At 41.0% G+C, this 24,568-nt stretch overlaps 1 protein-coding gene and 1 long non-coding RNA gene across 6 annotated transcripts in view; one reads left to right on the forward strand and one right to left on the reverse strand.

The window, feature by feature from the left end:
• Positions 1 to 24,568, forward strand: part of LOC137232318 (uncharacterized) — a 557,085-nt gene that overhangs the window by 279,054 nt on the left and 253,463 nt on the right. The gene's annotated exons all lie outside the window — the stretch shown is intronic.
• MYRIP (myosin VIIA and Rab interacting protein) overlaps positions 1 to 24,568 on the reverse strand; it is a 221,280-nt gene that overhangs the window by 154,754 nt on the left and 41,958 nt on the right. The gene's annotated exons all lie outside the window — the stretch shown is intronic.

A 24,568-nucleotide genomic window follows, 5' to 3' on the forward strand; every position in this document is an offset into this window, starting at 1 on the left:
GCTAAGAGCACTAAACCTGAAAACAAAAAAATATATTTGGAAATGGTAATAGAATGGCAAGATTTTGATGATTCCCCTGCTTTTACTCATTTTGGATTTATGTATCATGTAGCCCAATACAATCAACAACTATTGAGAAAATAAGTGAAAACGGGTGACAAACAGCATATGCGGTAAATTAAATATGGCCATACTTTTCTGCATCTACTTTCATCAAGAGTTGGGTCTATTAGAGTTACCATGTGATCTAGCAATCCCACTCCTGGGAATATATCTGGAGAAAAGGTACACGCACCCAATTGTTCAAAGCAGCACTATTCACAATGGCCAAGACATGGAAGTGTCCATTGACAGATGAACGGATAAAGAAAATATGGTATATATATATATATATATAATGCAATACTACTCAGCCATAAAAAAGAATGAAATAACAGCAACATGGATGGACCTAGAGATTATGATACTGAAGTGAATCAGACAAAGACAAATATATGATATCACTTATATGTGAAGTCTAAAAAAAGATACAAATGAACTTATTTACAAAACAGACTCACAGATTTTGAAAACAAATTTATGGTTACCAAAGGGGAAAGGGGGTGGGGGAGGGATACATTAGCAGTTTGGGATTAACAGATACAAACAGAAACAACAAGGTCCTACTGTAGAGCACAGGGAACTATATTCAGTATCCTGTAATAAACCATAATGGAAAAGAATGTATATACACACACATATGTATATAACTGAATCAATTTTCTGTACTAGAAACTAACACAACATTGTAAATCAACTATATTTCAATTAAAAAATTAAATTAGGGACCTCCCTGGTGGCACAGTGGTTAAGAATCCGCCTGCCGATGCAGGGGACATGGGTTCGAGCCCTGGTCCAGGAAGATCCCACGTGCCACGGAGCAACTAAACCCGTGAGCCACAACTACTGAGGCCGCATGCTGCAACTACTGAAGCCCACGAGCCTAGAGCCTGTGCTCTGCAACGAGGGAAGCCATCGCAATGAGAAACCCATGCACTGCAAGGAGGAGTAGCCCCTGCTCACCAGAACTAGAGAAAGCCCGCGCACAGCAACAAAGACCCAACGCAGTCAAAAATAAATTTTTTTTAAATGTTAAAAAATTAAATTAAATTTAAAAAAGAGTTGTGGTCTATTAGTCTAACCCTGATCCTTTACCTCAAGAGCTCTTGCAGCTTCTACTCATGCTTTTCTTAAAATCCTGAGACTACCACACTGCAGAGAAGCTCAGGATGAAAGACCAAATGGAAAGAGAGAAACCAGATACCAAAAATTTTGGTCAAGTCATTGTGATACTGAAGTGACAGAAACCTTGAAAGAAAATGATCGTGTCATCTTGGAATTCATCACAGTGAAGAAATGAAAATCTGGACATAATCAAATGCATAAAAGGACCTCAGGAAAGTGCATTTTTCTAAAACATATGAAAAAACATGTATTATTAAAAGGTCAGGCCCATGATGGAATACAACTCAAAAAGGAACAGAATATAGAAATGAAAACTGATAATTGTGAATAACCTTGATAAAGAAGAAAGGGGAAGAAACCTTAATAACCAATGCGGCTGTATGAAAAATTCTCTGGTTCATTCATTCATCCACTCATTCACACAAACAAACATGGAATATCAGCCATGTGCAAAGTGTTGTGCTCTAATGAGGTCATATTTTTAAAAGCACAAGCTAAAGATGGAAGAACCCATATTTTTGAAAAATATATACTAAAAAAATTTTTTTAATGGCTGAGATTTATAAGAATATTTACAGAAAAGCTCTTGAATGAGCTAAGACATTCAGAAGAAATGGTGTCTAAAATTATGTTCCAGGGCAATAGAAATAAGAAACAAAATGTGATATTGCTTGGGGCAGATGGTATAATGCTATTTAACAGATGCTAGTGGGAAATTCAGAACTCTTCAACATCTTTTCTTCTTCCATCTTCTCCACTGAAGATACTGTTTTACAGTTAAAATAAGAAACTGGAACCCAAGACAAGAGATAAAATTAGTTAAAATGAGAAAAAAAACCACACACACACACACAGGTGCCTTACTTACACTGACTTCAAGTTGCCCACCTGAGCCAAATCACATCCCAGGGCCCAGAAAAAACTTGCAAATATGATTACCAACCACTGTCAATAGTCTCTGAGGATAAGCACCAAAAGCTCTGAATCAGATTAATGTGACTCCACTTTTCAAATAAGAGAAAAAGGTGGATTCTGGTTATAAAGCTTGAAATCAATGCCTGATAAAATTCTAGAAAAACAGCTAATGAAAACAGGTGGCTAATGAGCATTTGGAAAAAAGGCTGATTCTGAGGAGTTAGGAATCACTAACTAAAATGTGTGGTATTTTATATAGGTAAGGCTTTTTTCCCCCAGATACAGTGTCTCTTTTAGTCCTTACATTAAAAGAGTCCTTTTAGTCCAACTTAGTTGCCATGATTCAGATGCAGAAACTGAGTTTCCTAAACATTGAGCATGTTATGTCCAAGGTCATATAGTAAGTGGCTGAGCTACAACTCAAATTCAATTCATTCCAAACTCACCTCATTGCTGATAGAACAAGGGATCACCATAGATATAGTGTAAGTTGATTTCAGCAAGACATTTGACAGAGTTCTTTGTCATATGTCCTTAGACAAGTTAGAAATTGTGAGCTAGATGATGGATGGAAAGGAACCGCATCTTCTTTTGGATGTCTCAAAGCATCTCAAACTCATCTTGTCCAAAAGCAAATGCATGAACGTCTCCCTCAAACCTGGCTTTCTTTATTCCTTTTCTCAGTGAAGGTATTATGTGCGTTCTAGGAACTTGGTAAGATACTCTTGAAAAGCTTCCTCCATGACCTCATGTTCAATCCACCACCAAAGCCTGCCAATTTTATTCTGAAATAGCTCTCAGAACATGTAAGGTAACATTCCACTGCTGATGACAATCAAGAGTCAGTCTGGGGCTTCCCTGGTGGCGCAGTGGTTGAGAGTCCGCCTGCCGATGCAGGGGACGCGGGTTCGTGCCCCGGTCCGGGAAGATCCCACATGCCGCGGAGCGGCTGGGCCCATGAGCCATGGCCGCTGAGCCTGCGCGTCTGGAGCCTGTGCTCCGCAACGGGAGAGGCCACAACAGTGAGAGGCCCGCGTACCGCAAAAAAAAAAAAGTCAGTCTGGTTGTTACTCTTTTGAAGTATACCTTTTATCTCTGGCTACTTTTGAGATCTTCTGTGTCTTTGTTGTTCTACAGCTTCACTAAGATGAATCTAGATGTAGATTTTTTGTTGTTGTTGTCCTGCTTGGGAATGCTGGGCTTCATGAAAATCTTGATTGGAGCTTTTCACCTCTTCAAATATTGCCTCTAACCCATTCTTTAAACTCAGTAACAACACTGCTTTGTTACTAAATTTATTATCTCAGTTTCTATGGGTTGGGAGTCTGGGTGTTTTAGCTGGGGCCTCTGCTCATGGTCTCATAAGGCTGAAATCAAGGTGCTGGTCAGCTGTATCCTCAAAGTAATTTCACTTAACTTTGATTTTTTATTAAATTTGAGGGTCTTTATGTTTTAATAAACGAGTTTAACAAATTCACATCGACTGGGATAATAAATTTGATCTTCTTGTGTCATTTTATCTTGTGCTTCCATGCTGCTTCGCTGCCCCTCCTACCCCTCCACTCCAACATCTTTTTCTCTAGGGACCAAAGCTTCCTTTGATCTCTTTTTTCCTTCTTTGATCATCCGGAAGTAATATGTAGTCTCTTAAAACTTTTAAGCAATTACATGCATATTTTAAACCATTTAATACTCCTTTCCCTATCACCATGAAGAATAAAACAGTATCTGAAGATATGTCCGTGTGACTTTCTCTCTTCTTTTTGTCCCCCACCAAGTAAAAGAATTGTAGCCTTTAATTCTTTTTTTTTTTAACATCTTTATTGGAGTATAATTGCTTTACAGTGGTGTGTTAGTTTCTGCTGTATAACAAAGTGAATCAGCTATACATATACATATATCCCCATATCTCCTCCCTCTTGCATCTCCCTCCCACCCTCCCTATCCCACCCCTCTAGGTGGTCACAAAGCACCGAGCTGATCTCCCTGTGCTATGCGGCTGCTTCCCACTAGCTATCTATTTTACATTTGGTGGTGTATATATGTCAATGCTACTCTCTCACTTCGTCCCAGCTTACCCTTCCCCCTCCCCGTGTCCTCAAGTGCATTCTCTATGTCTGCATCTTTATTCCCGACCTGCCCCTAGGTTCTTCAGAACCTTTTTTTTTTTTTAGATTCCATATGCTTATATACTTTTTTCTCACTTAAGAATTATTTTTGATGTCACATTAAGTTGTACAATAAGAACAATTGTTTAACATTAACTCAAATTTTAAAGGTTTAATTACTCACCATTTATTTTATATTTCATTTTCCCTTAATCTGAGGTTTGATGAATTCCTTGACTGTCTGAACAATTTTAAGTAATTTTGAGTTCTTGAATGTCTGAGAAGTCCTTTGGGTTGAGACTGGAAGGCACTCCCCTGACTGTTTCTGGCTTGTTGATGGAACTCCTATTATTTTGACAGGAATTTGGAATGAGGTTAAATGTACGGGTATAATTGTAATTTTGGGGGGCCAAATACATATTCTTAAGGCAGCCAAAGAAAACATGAAAACCACCAGTGATCCCTGGCTAGCTGCAGACCTTACACACATCCTTTAATTTCTCTGAGCTCTCCTTCCTTACGGATAGGAAGGAGGCTCATCCAAACCACCTCAGACACTCTTCCAGATGTTTTAGTCAAGACTTTATAAAGCTAATAGAAATACCAATGTTTAATCAACACCGTAAAAGCAGAAGGATTAATTTCCAGCAAAATATCAATGAAGCCTACTATATGTTTAAAGTTTCAGGGTTACACAGTGATGGACAGTAAATACAAAAATAAATATTTCTCTCAGTGCCTTGCTTAGAAGAAACAATAGAAACTCATAAACAATACTTGGTCCAAGTATATATACAACCACATTATTTTCAAGTCTAGGGAAAAGGAAATATACTTTTGATGAATTCATTCATCAGTATTCATTCAACAACATCACACAAGCAATTATGACACTTAAGAATGGTTTTCAGGTTCCATTTAAAAATGTCTCGACTAGGTTTTACAGTGACATGGTTCAAATTTAGAAAGTATAGAAAGGTTTACTCTTAATTCTGTTTTTTAGCTACCCAATTTCCATCCTCTCAGTTAAATGAAGTTGTGTATCCTTCCAGAGATATTTCATACGTATACAAAATATCTCTCCCTCCCTCACCCTCCCTTTCCCCTCTTATCCAATTTCTCTCTCTGTCTCTGTTTCCTTGTTGTTTTTTAAAAAATTTTTGTCCCTTTTAAATAAAATTGGATTATTCCATTTTCCTGAGGCTTATTTTTCACTTAACGTTTCTTGATGGTCTTTGTTCATCAGTATAAAGTGCTTCCTCATTCTTTTTTATAACAACCTAGCATTCCATTGTCTGGATATAGCATGGCTTATTTTCCCAATAACTTATTGGTGTACATTTTAAGCAATGTTACAATTATAACCCCAAACATATGTCATTTCAAAAGTGTGAAGTATATTTCTAGGATAATTCTTAGAAATGAAATCACTAGGTTAGAGGCTATATGCATTTGTAATTATGAGAGTTACAACCATGTTGCTCTCCATAAGGAAATAACGATTTATGCTCCCATCCAGTAATATATGAGCCTACTAGAGCATGATTTTTCATACTGGAATGGCCAAAAAGTTTGTTCGGTTTTAAGCAAAAATAAAACATATTTTTCATTTTTACGAAGAACTTTATTGAATAACGTATTCACTAACCAGACAAACTTTTTGGCCAACCCAATAGTTCCAAAGCATGCTACCTGGTACTTTCAAATTCCTGTCCCCAATTTTTTTTGGTTTGGTTTTGTGGGGCTATTTGGAGTGGACGTGTGAGTCAGATGAGTCCTGGTTTTTGTCCCAAATTATACTGGTTCCTCTGTCTTTTCCCTAAAGCACATGAATACCACAAACACACACTATTGCTATAAAGCTTCACAGATTTAAGACATACTGAAATGACCAGGGTTCAGAGTCCATTAAGTTTGAGTGTCTCTACAAAGCCCATCTAAATCCTAAACTGCATTGTAACAGCAGGAGAGAGTTGGTGAACTCTTGGCCCTATGAATCAGTGTCTAATGAGAATTGATCTAACAGGCTTCAGGGGACCTTATCTTATTGCTAATAAAAGAAATTCCATCTGGCACTTTCCTACACTGCCTAGATATTAAATAGGGTTTATGATGATTAAGCACCGGAAAAGTTAATTGAGAGGTAATTCCAGGGGAATGTACGGATCTCTGAGGGCAGTGGTCTTCTACTGGGTAACTTAAGGAAAGGAGGCAGGAGACCAGCTACCAAACTTCAAGCACTAGGCAGAAGCACCATAGCACACAGGGTCACGTAGCCCCAAGCCCACCCCCAGGGCAGCCATCTTCAACTGACAGCTTCCTCCCAACACAGAAGGGATGCTCACTTCCACGCCAACCCTAAGGACCTGCTCCAAGAACAGGACCGCCACCTGGCAAAAGGGACACAAAACCATGATAAGGTGTTTCCATTTGTTTTTCCTCATTGGATGGGGCCACCATAAAACTTTAATAATATTAAACAGAAGGGTGGGGTTTATAAAAATGTAGACCAAAGGAGAATGTTGTCGTAAATTATGGTCAGCCATCAAAGCAATTATGCCCCAGAGTTTAATGAGCTATGTCTCATCCAAATCTGAATGAAGAAATTTCTAGAGCATTAAGATTGCTTCTTACCTTTGTACACAGTCTCAATCATGGGTGCCCTAGATAAGTCTATAGAACACAAGAGTCAAGGTCATCAGAACTAAAAGTGTGCTTATTCCTGCTCCATCGTCATGTCCACAGCAGGAAAGCTGCTCCAGAACAAAGAAGTACCTCATTTACTTTTTAAAAAATGATTTGTCTTTGTTGATTGAATTGATATACCTAAAATACAAGAGAAACGATCTAATTCCTATTTCTATAAAATCCAAACATCTGGCAGGTCAGGCCTAAATGAACAAAGCTAATTCCTAGGAGACATGTAAAACACAAGGCTTTCGGCAGGGGTCAGAGAGCACATTTTTTAAATTTTGGCACCAAGTCTCAAGAGCTTATTGTTTCTTGGAAGGTTAGTGGTGGTCCTTTCTGCCTTTCGGTCCTGACACACAGTGAGATCAAAGGAAACTCGAGTGGCATGGCTCTCTTCTGTTATTCTGACCTGCACTTTACACACATTTCGTATTCTGAAAGCACGGAGAGGTACTGAGTCTATAGGGCTGCTAACATTGTTATGCCTTACGTGGAACTCAGCTGTCTATTTGCTTAATCGACTGTAAACAGAGATCCCTTGCCAAACAGTACTTGCCATAAAGAACTCAACACGGGGCATGTTCACTTGGATGCTGTCCACAAGCTTCAGGAGCAAACATGAAATGTCTCACGACTGAGCAAACCAAACTGGAGCTACGCTCTGGAAACCAGCTCGGTGGTGTGCCTCAGAGGCCTGGAAAAGTTTTATTTCACACATTTAAGCCGGTTATTCTATTTTCTTCATCTTTATTGGAGTACAATTGCTTTAAAATGGTGTGTTAATTTCTGCTTTATAACAAAGTGAATCAGTTATACATATGTTCCCATATCTCTTCCCTCTTGCGTCTCCCTCCCTCCCACCCTCCCTATCCCACCCCTCTAGGTGGTCACAAAGCACCGAGCTGATCTCCCTGTGCTATGTGGCTGCTTCCCGCTAGCTATCTATTTTACGTTTGGTAGTGTATATATGTCCATGCCACTCTCTCACTTTGTCACAGCTTACCCTTCCCACTCCCCATATCCTCAAGTCCATTCTCTAGTAGGTCTGTGTCTTTATTCCCATCTTACCCCTAGGTTCTTCATGACATTTTTTTCCCCTTAGATTCCATATATATGTGTTAGCATACGGTATTTGTCTTTCTCTTTCTGACTTACTTCACTCTGTATGACAGACTCTAGGTCCATCCACCTCACTACAAATAACTCAATTACGTTTCTTTTTATGGCTGAGTAATATTTTTAGGGATGGGTTTTAAGGAAAAAGATTGGAGATGACAAAATTTCACAAAATACAAGGATGTTCTCTGTGGCATTCTTTATATTATAAAAATCATAACCCAAATATCCACTAATCAAGCCATGGTTAACCAGATTAAGACACATTCATATGATGCTATGTGATGTGATATATGAGATGACATGATATTACTATATAATATTATATAAAACAGCCTTATCTAATGACACAGGACATTGCTTAATATAATATTAAGTGGTAGGAAACTATACACATAGAACGCCAGTTTGCTTTTTAAAAATCTGTCAACTGTATATACACATGCACACACTTTTATAAGACTACATTTCCCTCATAACAGCACTTCTAACACTGAACTGCCAGGGTACTTTTCTGTTTTGCTTTCCACCCCTCCCTCCCCTACTTCTTATATACCTCCTATTCCTCTGGCAGGCACCAGCTGGCCCACATCACAGAGACAGGCATGACCTGAGGATAAAGAGCAGGAGTGTGTCTGAATTCCAATCCAGAGGCTTCACCCTGGCCTGAAATGCTGTTCAGGGGATCCCTGGCACAGAGAAGACACTCTGGGATGTTCACACCCTCTTCCTTCTCTAAAGTTTGGAGACAAAGACGTGAGCAAAATGCGCTGGATCTCTGCCTAGAAACCCTGGTGAAAAGTTGACTTGTAAGAAAAGATTATTTTTCAATAGGAATAATATACCAGTCATAAGGAACACCCTTGCTGTTGTCCTGGCAAATAAGCATCTTGCCCCAAGAAAGCTGAAGGCAGCTCTGTCCTTGGAAGATTAACACACTAGAGTCAGACGGTTGTTACTAGGGAAGCAGACAGGTTCGTGCACCTGATTTAAACTGTGGCTGAAAAAGGAATCCTCAGCATGAGTGGACCAGAACCTAACCATGGTCAGTCACGCCAAGCAGTGACTGACAAAGGAAAGGGCAGGAACAAAGGACAGTCTGGTCTGCAATGACCTTTTCAGATTATCTGTTGATCCCTTAAGCTACACTGTCCCTTCTTAATGTTGAAAGCCAAGAAAAGAGCAGCACGTTGTGACAGAAGGAACTGCAAGACTAGTTTCTCCTTTACATTTTACTATTTGGCCTTGTGCAAGGCAGAGGCAAAATGCTAACACCTTAATTTTTTCGAATTATGGTTTTCTCTGGATATATGCCTGGGAGTGGGATAGCTGGATCATATTGGTAGTTCTAGTTTTAATTTTTTAAGGACCCTCCATACTGTTCTCCATAATGGCTGTACCAATTTACATTCCCACCCACAATGTAGGAGGGTTCCCTTTTCTCCACACCCTCTTCAGCATTTATTGTTTGTAGACTTTTTGATGATGGCCATTCTGACCAGTATGAGGTGATACCTCACTGTAGTTTTGATTTACATTTCTCTGATAATTAGCAATATTGAGCATCTTTTCATGTGCTTTTTTTTTTGGCCATCTGAGTGTCTTCTTTGGAGAAATGTCTATTTAGATCTGCCCATTTTTGATTGGGTTGTTTGTTTTTTGGATATTGAGCTGCACAAGCTGTTTATATATTTTGGAGATTCATCCCTTGTTGGTCACTTCATTTACAAACATTTTCTCTCATTCTGTGGGTTGTCTTTTTATTTTGTTTACGGTTTTCTTTGCTGTGCAAAAGCTTTTAAGTTTAATTAGGTCCCATTTGTTTATTTTTGTTTTTATTTTCATTACTCTAGGAGGTGGATCCAAACAGATATTGCTGCAATTTATGTCAAAGAGTGTTCTGCCTATGTTTTCCTTTAAGACTTTTATAGTATCTGGTCTTACATTTAGGTCTTTAATCCATTTTGAGTTTATTTTTGTGTAGGGTGTTAGAGAATGTTCTAGTTTCATTCTTTTACATGTAGCTGTCCAGTTTTCCCAGCACCACTTATTGAAGAGACAGCCTTTCTCCATTGTATATTCTTGCCTCCTTTGTCATAGAATAATTGACCACAGGTGCGTGGATTTATTTCTGGGCTTTCTATCCTGTTCCATTAGAGGTCTGTGTTTTTCTTCCAGTACCATACTGTTTTGATTACTATAGCTTTGTAGTATAGTCTGAAGCCATAGAGCCTGATTCTTCCAGCTCCGTTTTTCTTTCTCAGGATTGCTTTGGCTATTTGGGGTCTTTTGTGTTTCCATACAAATTGTGAAATTTTTGTTCTAGTTCTGCGAAAAATGCCATTGGTAATTTAATAGGGATTGCGCTGAATCTGTAGATTGCCTTGGGTAGTATAGTCATTTTGACAATATTGATTCTTCCAATCCAAGAACATGGTATACCTTTCCATCTGTTTTTGTCATCTTCAATTTATTTCATCTGTGTCTTATAGTTTTCAGAGTACAAGTCTTTTGTCTCCTTAGGTAGGTTTATTCCTAGGTATTTTATTCTTTCTGATGTGATGGTAAATGGGATAGTTTCCTTAATTTCTCTTTCTGATCTTTTGTTGTTAGTGTATAGAAATGCAAGAGATCTCTGTGTATTAATTTTGTATCCTGCAACTTTACCAAATTCATTGATGAGCTCTAGTAGTTTTCTGGTAGCATCTTTCAAATTTTCTATGTATAGTATCATGTCATCTGGAACAAATTTATTTTAAATGATGATGATTTGCATTTAAACAATAGAGTGAGTTTAAATATTCCTGTGAAACTAGTTGTGGAGGAGAGGGGAAGTGTAGATCTCGTGACATTTAACTAAATACCTAGCTACACTGGAAAGCAAAAACTAAACAAGAGACACATTGTCACAATTAAGGAAAGAGGACGAGACTGCCAGTGTTCATTTGCTGTGTTGCTTTATATAACATCCTTAACTCCTGGGGACTTAATGCTTTGTTTATAAAATGAGCAGGTTGTACTTGAATTCAGGACTGAGTTTTAAGCTTCACTTTAGCTCTAAAATTCCATCATTTATTCTTGAATATTCTTTCTCTACTTCAAAGTTTGATAATGTCAGTTCTAGGACAGGCTTCCCATAGCTAAAGGGGTGGCATGAAGAACAGATAAAGTCTTTCTGACCAGAGGCATCCTTTGCCATTCTCAATAATGGCAACAGTTCACCAGAATCTCCTCTGTGTCAGGTGATATTTTGAGCACATCAGCAACACTAAGGCCTTTAATGGCAGACTAGAGCAGAGTGAATGGACCCGGGGATACGGGCTGGCCCATGTGATTCATGAAGAAGCAGCCCAGTAGGGAGGCCCTCCCTAACTATGGGTCTGTGACATGGAAGACTTTGGAAACCACTTTCAAGGCAGAAACGTGTCTCCAGGAGAAAACAAACACTCTCAGTGGCTGCATCTAAGGCCAGTTAGTCCTGCTGGGGTAGCTGTGTGTATTCAGAACTTCTACTTCCTAGTTAAAAGCTTCCCTTTTGTATTTAAGCTGTCAAAGCAGAAAGTGTGATTTTTCTCAGAAACTCGCTCTTCATTTGCCCACTGACCTGTTTCCTAGTTTGTATAGAAATGTTTTGTTTCTACAATCAGAAAGAAACAGAAGCCACTGAACAGTTCCTATAGAAGGTATGCAGGGAAACAGAAATGAATAGAACCACCACCCTAAATAAAAGGCATCAGAGTTTCTGATTCTAAGGAAAAAAACATCCTGGCAGCCAACTGTCTCCTCTGGCCACAGCAGGTCAGCACACAAGTGAATATACGAAATGAAGAGAGATATTGAAGGTCTAAATAACTAAGCATCGGCTATAAAACAAACACTAGCATTTCTATTCTGCTTGTAGAGAATCATCTAATAGCAAAAAAGGGGAAAGCACCTTGCTTTACGAAAAGCTAAACCATTAAAACCATTTGAACTTACTAAATATATATGAAAATTTAAAGAGAACTCTAATTATTTAATTCATGGACCGGATACACCAGCCTAGAGCAAGGCAGGTACATACCTCACCCTGAGTTCTTATGAGTCCTTACTATGTTCCAGAGGCTGTCCACAGGGCTTCCCATGTACTAATTCATTTAACCTCCCACACTCTAGTCAGGTATCCTCATCATCCTCATTGTACAGTGGAAAAACTGGAGGCTCAAAAAAACGAAGGAACATGCCCAAGGTCACACGTCAGGTGAGGATCCTGGTTAAAAAACAAACCAGCATCAATGAACCTGTAGTTCTTATGTTTTCAGCAAGACAAGTAGTGCCATTGAGCATCTAGCATTAAATACCACTCCCGTGCCTGCTCTGAGATTCATGTAAAATACATAAATACTGTATGAAGGAAGGAAGATTTAAAATACAGTCGACAATGAATTGACTCTGTCTCCTCCTCCCTCCCTCCCTCTCTCTCTCTCACTACACATACCCCTAAGCACGGCAGGCCGTGTAGGATATTACGGGTCTACTTCAGGACCACACAAAGCTGTTTATGCTCTCAGAGAAACAGAAGCTTTTAGGATCTGGTTCAGGATCCACTCAGCTAGATAAAGATGATGGCAGGGGAGGTGACCCAAGAGAGGAAGCAGGGGAAGGTAGGAAGGGAAGGGGGAGTGTCAGAAGGGCAGGGCCACATGGCGGAAGTCCAGGGCCTAGAGAAATGCAGGTCCTCTGGGGTCTCTCAGCTGTAGCGCAGGGAGGGAGACAAGCCATAGCCATGGGTGGTCTGACCTGAGACCTTTACCCAAGCCCTGGTTCAGGGAAGGGTGGGGATCTGGCAGGAGCACTCAGGTAGGCTCCAGCTCTGGTGAGTAGGGCAGTGGGGCAGGGGAACCTGCAGATGGGATTTGGGGAGCAACACAAAACCATTTCCTCCAACCAGGCAGCCTTGGGAAGAGGAAGCCCGGGCTCCAGGCACATTCCTGGCATGGAAAGGGGCAAAGTCACAGCCCAGGCCATCTTATGCTGTGTAGGGAATGGGCCCTGGTAGCTGTGAGATGCTCAGCCTGGAAGATGTAAAAGGCAAGCTGAGCACTGCAAGGTGGGAGCTGACTATGGGCAATCGTCACAGCTACAGGGGCTGACCACACACGAACATTTGGGGGAACATGGCAGAGGCCAAGGACACATCATTCTAGTGCTAACTCCAGAGATTGCTGGAACCACAGACCCTGCCAACCTCCTATGCAGGTCACCTCATCTGGAAACCCAGGATCCGGCTAGACACACAGGAGTCAGGTACTCTAGCTCTAGCCTGAGGCCTGGGGATAAGAATCAGCCAGACTTAGGAGGCTTGGGTCCTAGGCCCACATACATGAATAGCTGATGCAGGATGGGAGCCCGTGAGTCAGGCCAGCAGGGGGTGGTGAACTGCAGAGGGCTGGGACTCACTGGGCGCCTGGGGCCCAGCTCTTCTGGGAATTTAAGTCATCAATCAGACATCCACAAGGGAATCTTGAGGCTGGAGCAGAAATCTCTCATCTGAAAGAAGGAACTCATTAAAAGTTATTCCAAGAGTCAGAGAGGTTCATGAATTCACTTCATGATGGTATCAACTTAGAAGCTGATCCAGGAGATGGGCCTATTTTCTTTCTCTCTCTTTTTTTTTTTCTATCCTCACTGACATTTTTTTTTTTTTTTTTGCGGTTCGCGGGCCTCTCACTGTTGTGGCCTCTCCCGTTGCAGAGCACAGGCTCTGGACGCGCAGGCTCAGCGGCCATGGCTCACGGGCCCAGCCGCTCCGCGGCGTGTGGGATCTTCCCGGACCGGGGCACGAACCCGTGTCCCCTGCATCGGCAGGCCGACTCCCAACCACTGTGCCACCAGGGAAGCCCTGACATTTTTTTAATTGAAGTATAGTTGATTTACAATGTTGTACAGCAAAGTGGTTCAATTATGCATACACACACATTCTTTTTTAATATTCTTTTCCATTAAGGTTTATCATAGTGAAACTGTGCACCTCAGATTGGGACTTGAACACATGGGGCCAGAACTCGAACCAGGCCTAAATGCAGATTGGGACTTGAACCCACATGGCTGGGACTCGTCCTGGGCCAAAACCCACAGTCTTCCAACTGAGATCACACACCTGGTTTCAGGTCTTAATGAAGTTCAGGTTCCTGATGTCTCATCACAGAAAATTCAGTGGGAGACAAAGTGATAGGTAAGAAGTGGATTTATTTAGAGAGAAACACACTCCACAGACAGAGTGTGGGCCATCTCAGAAGGTGAGAAAAGCACCAGGGTATGGAGTTGTCAGTTTTTATAGGGGTGGGTAATTTCATAGGCTAATGAGTGGGAGGAGTATTCAGCTATTTCGGGAAGGGATGGGGATTCCCAGGAATTGGGCCACTGCCCACTTTTCGATCCTTATGGTGGCCTTCGAACAGTCATGGTGCCTGTAGGTGTGTCATTTAGCTTGCTGATGTGTTACAGTGAGCATATACTGAGGCTCAAGGTCTAGTGGAAGTCGACTTGTCTGCCTCTTGGACCCATTTGGTTCTAATCAGTTTATGTCATGTCCTTGGGCTATGTCATTCTTTCAAAGATTGTGCCCTGCCCCCTTCCCTCCTGTTTTAATAGGACATTGAACATGGCTTTCTGTGCTATACAGCAGGACCCTGTTGTTTATCCATTCTATATATAATAGCTTACATCTGCTAACCCCAACCTCCCACTCCATCTCTCCCCCAACCCCCTTCCCCTTGGCAACCACAAGTCTATTCTCTGTGTCTGAGAGTCTGCTTCTGTTCTGTAGATAGGTTCACTTGTGTCATATTTTAGATTATACATATAAGTGATACCATATGGTATTTGTCTTTCTCTTTCTGACTTCACTTAGTATGATAACCTCTAATTCCATCCATGTTGCTGCAAATGGCATTATGTCATTCTTTTTTATGGCTGAGTAGTATTCCATTGTATATATGTATCACATCTCCTTTATCCATTCATCTGTCAATGAACATTTAGGTTGTTTCCATGTCTTGGCTATTGTAAATAGTAATGCTATGAACATAGGGGTGCATGTATCTTTCCAAATTATAGTTTTGTCTGGATACATGCCCAGGAGTGGGATTGCTGGGTCATATGGTAATTCTATTTCTAGTTTTCTGAGGAACCTCCATATTGTTTTACATAGTAGCTGCACCAACTTACATTCCTACCAACAGTACAGGAAGGTTCGAGATGGGCCTGTTTTCTTCAGGAGCTGAGTAAGGAAGTGAAGGCAGGGGCCTGTTTCCAGGAACTGAAGCAGGTCATGGGGACAAGGAAATTGTCATTCCACTAGCACAGCACAGGGTGAAGGTAAAACTCTGATTTCCACAACGTACACCTGTGTTCACCAACTCTGCGTTTCAGACCGTTTCTGGCAAAATGCTTGTGGACGTGCCTGAATTACTGCAGTTGAAGAAAGCTGCTTTCACAATAGCTGCAGAAACTTTCTTCCTTATTCTCTTTCAAGTCCTGAATTCTTTGTGCACCAAATGCCAAATAAATGCTTTCTGGAGCCAGAGGTCTGAGGAATGAAAGTCCGGCCAAGAATTAGTACCACAAAAGCTTTATCAGAGCCCAGCAGAATTGAGCCTCTGACACTGGCAGTGGAAAAGCAGATAAGATCAGGAACTTAGAGCCACAAAAGCAATCTAGAATATTGTTATTAAAGGATATGGGATTATGGGGAGAAGGTATCCAGAATTTACAAATTAGTAACCATACATCTTTGAAGGGTTACAAATTAAAAAGTAAATAAGAGCATCAGTATGATTCTTTTTCTACATTATAAGTCCATTTGCAGCATCAGACTCTCTTGGCCATTCTTAAAAGCAGATCCCCACAGGTGAATATGTGATATTCATATCACCATATTCATATCGCTATCCATATCACTTTTATGGTACCAGAGACATTATACAAATTATGAATATGAGGACATCCTAAGGCCACTTTCTTATTTCAAAAATCATGACATATACTTGGTCAACCATTAATTTCAAAGAAACGTCAAAGGGTTTATTCCATTCCGAGATGGCAAGCTCTCCGTGGTGAATATGGCACGATCACAGTGTGCTTTCCTTTTAAACTGTACAGGAAAGCCAATACCAGGCTATTATTCTGAGATCACCTTCACATAGCAGATATAACAGCTGTTGATAGCAAAGGCCAATGCACAGCTAGGTAGCTAAGACATTCGCTGGATCTTTCAGATACCTACAAACCTCAAAGAAAAGGACTAGCCTTAAACAAAATTGGGGAAGAAAGCTTACTTTCTGATCTCATAAATTCCAAATTGCTTAACCTAGCATTCCAAACCAGTGCTGGCCAATAAAAATATAATGTGAGCAATATATATAAAGTCTTCTAGTAGGCACAGTTTTAAAAAGTAAAAAAGAAACAGGTGAAATTAATTTTAATTATACATTTTACTTAAAATGTAATTTTAGATACATTTCAATATGTTTTCAATATAAAATTATTAATGAGATACTTTACATTCTTTTTCATACTAGAGCTGTGAAATCCAGAGTAATTTAGACTACATCTCCGTTTGGATAAGCCATATTTGAAGTGCTCAGTGCTACATGTGGCTAATGACTACTGTAATGTCCCAGTTACCCTTCCCCATATCCTGACTTAAACCCTCCTACTTTCCCATCCCTTGGAATGTTACCCCAGGTTTTAGCAAGCACAGGTACCAGATTTTCTAAGATGGCCCTAATTTCACCCATTCTGTCCCATGACACCTGGGTCCCCTTGTTTTCAGTACCAAGGCAGTGTGATGTCCTAGCTCTGGTGTGACACTGCCTAGGTTTGATTCTACCTTTCACTATGTACAGCCTGGGCCAGTTTTAAACTTCTTTTTAGAGCCTCACTTTCCCCATTTTGGAAAGAATATCTCTTTTCTCATGGTGGCTGGGCATGGGAGGGGATGCTATTCCTGGAACACCACTCTTCCATACGATGAGCAATACCGCAAAAGGGACTGTTGTCAAAGCAGTCACTTCCTCCACTGCCCCACCACAGCTCCTGATTGGGGTTGAGAAAACATGCCCTCTTTTCTATCCATATCACTTCTCTCAGGATGCTCCCTGGTGCACAGACCTTTGTTTCAATCCACTTAAAGAATCCTGTCTACCTTCAGGGATCAAATAAATGCACCTCTCCTTCAGGAAGTCTTTCCTTCAGGAAGTCTTTCCTTTTTCCTACCTGCCATCTCCAAGATGAAAGTATTCCCATGGGTCTGCCATAATGCTTTTATTTCTCACTCTCTATAGCATCCTAATTTTTCATATCAGACTTAGCTCACCTTCTGGACTTTTTCTCAAGGGTTAGGCACTTATTAACTTTGTGAACCCCTCTCGCCCTCCCCCACTATTTCATCCCCCTCATGTTTCCCCAGGAGGCTCCTGACATTCAATATAAGATTGTGAAGCAAATGAATGGATATCCAATAGCTTTGATGTAATATATGTGACCTTTTCATTATTAAAAATACCAGTAATGAGTAAAAAGGTGATTTTAAAAAATCTGTGAGGTCCGCTCTAGCTTTGAGATTGATACGCTCTATGGTATGCACGTCCTGCTTCTGAGGTCCTCACACCTGCCCTACACAAGTCTCCAGGGCCATTCCTGCTGTCTCCTAGTTGCTGGGCCTTCCCCCATCACAAAGTGACTCACACAGAGCTGTGTCCCACTTCCCACTCCACCACACAGTGCACCTGCTTTGGGCTCTGTTATTTCAGAGCCCTGCCGGGTGACTGGCCAGCCAACCCGATCTAGTGGTGCAGAGGAAGGAACTCCTGCCTTGCAGCATCCTCTCTCTGAGAGAGCAGATGCATCACTTGGACAGGTTAGTGCCACACAGTGTTATTGTGGCCTCTCAGGAGCTACAAGGGGCCAGTGAGGAGATGCAGGGCAGATGCACTCTGTGAAGGCATAGGTATTTCATAAACCACAGGGCATATTTATTCCAACTGAGTAAAGACGAGGCAATCTGACTTCCAGCTTCAAAGAAGTATATGACCAGGAGTGTTTGTTAATTAATTCGATCAATTTAATTGTCCAAACTAAGGACCTTGAGAACAAAGCCATTTTACTTTTTGAAAAAGAAACTTCTTGAAAAATTAAGTTCTCATAATAAAATTTTAATTTGTTTAAAATGAATTTTGAATGAAGAGCACTAACTCATTTCATTAAAAGCACTGTGTTCTTTTTATTTTGTAAAATCGTGATTAAACCTCAAAGGAGTTTCTGTATGACAGACTAGAAACACAAAGCACTTCTAGTTTGGGGGAGATGCTCTGCTTTCCTACAGTGGTCCTTCCACACCCCCTGGCAGCTCTTAGTTATTTTCTCACTTAGACCGGACTCTTGGGGGATGGACGATTGCCCTCACATCCTGTCACTGAGGTGGCAGAGAGAGCACAGGCCATGTCAGCAAGTGAGTAACAGAAACAGGTCTCCAAGTGCATTAATCCCGCTCTTAACGCAGGCCCAAGGAGGAGGAATTTACACACTGCAGCTGCTGGGCTACAGCCACTGAGCCTCTCGGAGAAAGACTAGATGGGAAGTGCCCTGCCACTCATGCTCTCCGTCCTCCCCTCCCTTCCTTCCCCTGGCCTGGCCTCGCCTGGGCCCCGCAGTCCTTGGCAGGCAGAAGCACACTCTCAGTTCAGCAAACCCTGACAATTAATGGCCTGTCACAGTTACGGGAAACCATTTCATCAACTCTAACCCCTGCTCCCCCACAGACCAAGTCCATTAGAGCACCAGCAAATCTTTGGAAGTTACCCAGATGCTAACTAGCTTCTGGCCAGCACATTTTAAATGAGAAACTTTAAGCCTGTGGCTATCTCATAAACATCTCAATCTGAACACCAGAGTACCATGCAATTAACACTCATTTTAAAAACCAGTTTGCAAATGCACCTGACAATATAAAATCACAGGGTATAAATTATGATTCTACTGTAAGTCTGGAGATACTTCCACAGGTGTCTTCTACTACACGAGGGGCCAGATGGCCCCAGAAACTATATCAGTCAATGTAATACTAGGCTATGCTGCTATAACAAATAAACCCTGATGCCTCAGTGATTTATCCCAACAAAAGTTTATTTCATTCGGACACAAAGTCCCCTGCTGGTCATCAGAAACTCCCCTCTATCCAGTGTCTTAGGGCTCAGGCTCCCTCCATCTAATGATATGTTAAACAGTGGTACAAGGACCTATATCCACTTCTGTGTGACCCCAGAGCATGCTTTGGGTACACTTTGCACACAGGGAGTACCCTTCATGTCTCTACCTCCCCCAGCCTCCTCCGTGGCCCTGACCAGCAAGTAAGTTACTGTGGCCAATAGGTTCCAGATGGCAGACTAAACAAACACTTAGTGTCCTCCCCTCCTTCCCAAGACTCCTTTAAAATGACAGTGAAGAAATAAAAGTGTAATTAATTCATAAAAGTGAAAAGAAAAGGAGGCGACCAATGAGCCCCCTGCAGATTTCAATGAAGTTCTGGAAAAGAGAGCAGCAAACACTATTTTCAATCATAATAACTTAAGGGCTGCCTATTGATTTTCAACATTAGTGTCGACCTCTGAACAAAGCAAGAAAGACTCAAATTTATGTTTGCAGAACAGCCCTTGAATATGTAAGAGTGAAGGTACAGCAGGGACAGATGTGAGATACGGAAAGTGGCAGGGGTGGTTGATGGGAAGTAGGGATGCCACATGCATACTAGCTATACGAATACGTGTGCTGCCATTCACCGAGATGGTGAATGTGGATGGAACAAGACCCAGAGGTTTCTGTATACGGTTTGTTTGAAAGATGACCAATAGAAAACCAAACCACAAATAATATAACCATCAAGAAACAAAAGGTAAAAGTAGTCTAAGTAATTGAGCAAAATCCCCACCATTCAGAACAGAGAAATGAAAGACTATCTAAAATTTATACATCGAGAAATAGCAACATAAGCATATTTTTTTAGATTTATGGAGGTAATGCTAGGAGGACTGCAGAACTAAGGACAAATCGATTAAACAAGGAGCGGAGGACTGGTGCTTTTCATTGTAAGGTCTTTACCATTTTGTTTTTTAATGTTTGCATGAAAGCATCTGATAAAAAAGAAAAACAAAGAATAAAATTAATCAAGTATAGTGTGTATTTTCTACACATTTACCTGATTTGTCTAGACCCCAAGACCCTGGAGGTAGGAGCAGGGGTCAACATGTCTTTTGTTCTCCAACGTGCTCCATCTATAGTTTTAATACTATGGTGTGTCCTGGAAAATGCAATCAACACTCACTCTGTTGAACTTGTTTGTATATAAGTACCCCCTCCTCTGTCTGCGGCGGCATGTCCACTATTCTCAGGCCCACCCAATCCTCTTTCTTCCCCCCAAATAGTCCTACTATGCGTATAGCCTTTAATGGGATTAAATGTTCAATACCCCACATCCCCAGTGCTGGGAATGCACATAATCTTAGTGAAATGGGGTCCACAGAGTCTCTTTATATAGGAAGACCTATGACTATGCATATACATAGCTGATATACCCAGTTGTGGTGTGACTGTGCTCGTTAGGGTGTGAGGTGGGGAGTGGGGGACAGGGCTCTTCTACCTGCACATAAGAGCAGTTTTGAAAAGGCTTAATCCAGTCTGTATAATTCAGAGGCTGTGGGAAACAGAATCCTGGCTCTACCCCAATTAACTGTGTGACTCTGAGAAAGCTTTGTAACCTCTCTGTGTTTGGGTGCTTTCATGTAAATGGGGATCCTCCTTATGGGGACTCCTATGACGAATCAATAATATGAACTGTGCAGAGCACCCAGGGCAGTGCCAGTTCACAGCTTTTATATCTTCTAGTTATCTTTCCATGAATTTATTTCCTCATTGTGCTGAATGCTTCAGCCCCACTCTCTCTGTTTCCCTTACCATCATATGTTCTGAGGACATTTAATTCACATTTTCACCACTATTTACTACATTTTATGTCAACACGGAAGAACAGATCATTAGAAACACTGTGTAACCTCTACACCCAAGACCTACCCTCACAAAACCTAACGAGAGAAACTAGGTAAATAAGGAACAGCTGGCCAGGAGAACAGACACACAATTCAGTTTGAAACCTTAAAATAAAAATCTTCCATTCTGCATGTTATGCTCATTGAAGCAAATATTAAAGAATTCAGAAATACTTTCTGTAACATAGCTTCGAAGACTCTTTCATGTCTCCTAAATCCAAGCAATGCACAGAGGCAAGGAAAGGTTTGACAATTGCAGTGGTTTTGAGTTTGGATTTACCACACGTGGTTTGGGCTTAGGATATTGCTTGGACTTTGTTCTACTACGACACTCCCCCTGGCTCCCTCCCTCCCAGCTCCTCTGGAAACATAAAGGCGCATCCCTGAATCAGAACTTGCCATTTGTTGTTCCCTCCACCTTGCTTGATATTACCCCAAAGAGCACCCCAGCTCCCTCCCTCACCTCCAGCAAGTCTCTGCTCAAGTCTCACCAGAGAAGTCTTCCCCAGCCAGCCCATTCAAAAGAGAGCACCCTGCCCATCCCTGGCCAGTCTCTGTCCCCCTTCCCTGCTTTATTCTTCTTCATGGCTCTCACCACTACCTAATACATATAAATATGTTTGTATTTATTTACTTCCTCTCTTTCTCCTCCCTCTAGGGCAGCACTAGCCAATAGAAATATATGGTGAGACATGTCTAATTTTAAATTTTCTAGTAACCATACGAAAAAAAGTAAAAAGAAACAAAACAGGAAAAATTAATTTTAATGTCTTTTCTTTAAGCTTGTATATCTAAAACATTGGCACTTCAAAATGTAATCAATATAAAAATTATTAATGAGATATCTTACATGTTTTGGTACTAAATTTTTGAGATCTGGTGTGTATGTTACACTTACAGTGCATCTCAGTTCAGACTCACCCCATTACAAGTACACAGAAGCCACACGTGGTTGGTCGCTACAGTATGGGTAGCACAGCTCTAGAATATAAACTCTATGGGGCAAAGACTTATTTTGCTCACTGTTATGAGCAACAGCTAGAACAGTGCCTGGCACGTGGACTTTTTTAAAATTAAAGTACAGTTGATTTACAATGTCATGTTAATTTCTGCTGTACAGCAAAGTGATTCAGTTATACATGTGTATACATTCTTTTTAAAAATATTCTTTTCCATATTTTTTTAATGTTATTTACTTTTTATTTATTTATTTTTGGCTGCATTAGGTCTTTGTTGCTGCACATGGGCTTTCTCTAGTTGCAGTGAGCAGGGGCTACTCTTCGTTGAGGTGTGTGGGCTTCTCATTGCGGTGGCTTCTCTTGTTGCGGAGCACGGGCTCTAGATGCATGGGTTTCAGTAGTTGTGGCATGTAGGCTCAGTAGTTGTGGCTCGCGGGCTCTAGAGTTCAGGCTCAGTAGTTGTGGCGCATGGGCTTAGTTGCTCTGCAGCATGTGGGATCTTTCCGGACCAGGGCTTGAACCTGTGTCCCCTGCCTTGGCAGCTGGATTCTTAACCACTGTGCACCAGGGAAGCCCCTCCATTATGGTTTATCATAGGATATTGAATATAGTTCTCTGTACTATACAGTATGACCCTGTTGTTCATCCATTCTATATATAAAAGCTTACCTCTGCTAACCCCAACCTCCCACTCCATCACTCCCCCCAGCCCCCTCCCCCCTGGCAACCACAAATCTGTTCTCTATGTCTGTGAGTCTGTTTCTATTTCACAGATAGGTCCATTTGTGTCATATTTTAGATTCCACATGTAAGTGATATCTTATGGTATTTGTCTTTCTCTTTCTGACTGACTTCACTTAGTATGATAATCTCTAGTTGCATCCATGTTGCTGCAAATGGCATTATTTCATTCTTTTTTATGGCTGAGTAGTATTCCGTTGTATATATGTACCACACCTTCTTTATCCATTCATCTGTCAATGGACCTTTAGGTTGTTTCCATATCTTGGCTATTGTGAATAGTGCTGCTACGAACATAAGCATGCATGTATCCTTTTGGATTATAGTTTTGTCTGGATACATGCCCAGGAGTGGGATTGCTGGATCATATGGTAATTGTATTTTTAGTTTTCTGAGGAACCTCCATACTGTTTTCCATAGTGGCTGTACCAACTTATATTCCCACCAACAGTGTAGGAGGGTTCACATTTCTCCACACCCTGTCTAGCATTCGTTATTTGTAGACTTTTTAATGATGGCCATTCTGCCCGGTGTGAGGTTCTGATTTGCATTTCTCTAATAATTAGCAATGTTGAGCATCTTTTCATGTGCCTATTGGCCATTTATATTTCTTCTTTGAAGAACTGTCTATTTAGGTCTTCTGCCCATTTTACAAGTGGGTTGTTTGGTTTTTGTTGTTGAGTTGTATGAGCTGTTTGTATATTTTGGAAAGTAAGCCCTTGTCAGTCGCATCATTTGCAAATATTTTCTCCCATTCCATAGGTTGTCTTTTCATTTTGTTTAAGGTTTCCTTTGCCATGCAAGAGCTTGTAAGTTTGAGTAGGTCCCATTTATTTATTTTTGTTTTTATTTCTATTGCCTTGGGAGACTGACCTAAGAAAACATTAGTATGATTTATGTCAGAGAATGTTTTGCCTATGATCTCTTCTAGGAGTTTTATGGTATCATGTCTTATGTTTAAGTCTTTAAGCCATTTTGAGTTTATTTTTGTGCATGGCAAGAGGGTGTATTCTTACTTCATTGATTTACATGAGGCTGTCCAACTTTCCCAGCACCACTTACTGAAGAGACTGTCTTTTTCCCATTGTATATTCTTGCCTCCTTTGTTGAAGATTAATTGACCTTCAATTAATGTGTGAAGTTTATTCACACATTAATGTGGGTTCACACATTTAAACCCACATAATGTGTGGGTTTATTTCTGGGCTGTCTATTCTGTTCCACTGATCCATATATCTTTTTTGTGGCACATGGTTTTTAAATCAAATAACAATTAACAGATTTCTTGTCTTCCATCTAATAAGCACATATTAAATATATATGATATGGGGAAAAAACATGGTGGAAATAAAGTAAATTACACTAGAGTACTTACAAGTAAGGGAGGTAAATATCCTACAGAAACAGAATGTCTGAGAAACTCCAAGGGCAAGGGAAAACAACCCATGTCAATTTTAAGCAGAGTGGGAAAGGGCATGGTTACAGCTGAAATGGGGCACCACCCTGGAGGACTGGAGGCAGGAGGATCATAGAGAAGGTTACTGCAACGACTGGGATGAAAAGTCATGAAAGCTGGACTGGGATAGGGCTGGGAGAGATGCTGAGGAGGCAGAAACAACAGGGCCTGGCCCTGCCCTGTGTGGGACCCAAGTCAGGGGAGGAATTATAAAGACTGAGATTTTGAGCTCCGTGGCTAAGGAAGGAGACAGTGCCATGACAAACCTGTGGAATC

Source organism: Pseudorca crassidens, chromosome 10 (assembly GCF_039906515.1).
Source record: "Pseudorca crassidens isolate mPseCra1 chromosome 10, mPseCra1.hap1, whole genome shotgun sequence".
In the NCBI taxonomy this organism is placed as follows: domain Eukaryota; kingdom Metazoa; phylum Chordata; class Mammalia; order Artiodactyla; family Delphinidae; genus Pseudorca; species Pseudorca crassidens.